The sequence below is a fragment of the Carlito syrichta genome, unplaced genomic scaffold (genome assembly GCF_000164805.1).
Source record: "Carlito syrichta isolate Samal-C Ts95f unplaced genomic scaffold, Tarsius_syrichta-2.0.1 Scaffold306980, whole genome shotgun sequence".
Taxonomy (NCBI): Eukaryota; Metazoa; Chordata; class Mammalia; order Primates; family Tarsiidae; genus Carlito; species Carlito syrichta.
The window spans coordinates 81474-82139 of record NW_007251076.1 but is presented as its reverse complement, the minus strand read 5'-3'; positions in this window follow the sequence as shown (position 1 = coordinate 82139).

The following is a 666-nucleotide window of genomic DNA, read 5'->3' as shown; positions in this document are numbered from 1 at the left end:
TCTTGATGGTTTCTTTGGCTTTGCAGAAGCTTGTCAGTTTAATAAGGTCCCATTTGTCTATCTTCTCTCTTATGACCTGTGGGTATCGGGTTTTGTACAGGAATTGGATGCCAGTTCCGATTTCCATGAGGGTATTTCCTTCCTTTTCTAAGGTTCTTATGGTTTGAGGTTTTACATTTAGGTCTCTGATCCATTTGGAGTTAACCTTTGTGCATGGGGATAGATAGGGGTCCTGTTTCAATCTTCTGCATGTGGTCAGTCAGTTTTCCCAGCACCATTTACTGAATAGGTTCTCCTCTCCCCAGTGGTAGGTGGTGGGGGCTTTGTTGAAGATTAGTTGGTTGAGAAATTGAGGTTTTGCTTCTGGAATCTCAATTCTGTTCCATTGATCTATATGCCTGTTCCTGTACCAATACCAAACTATTTTGATGATTGTAGCTTTATAGTGTGAGGTCTCACATCTCTCCCTCATTATTTCCATAACCATTCCTTGCTCCTGGGTTCCTAGGCCTTCTTTAGTCCAATGTTTCTTTCCTGTAGTTTGTTACATACTATATTGCCATACTTGTCTTCCTAAGAACCCCACTCTGTTTTTACACTTCAACAGCAGATTGATTCTTTAGCCTCTATCATCAAATACCTGGATATTCTGGCCAAGATCAGCCT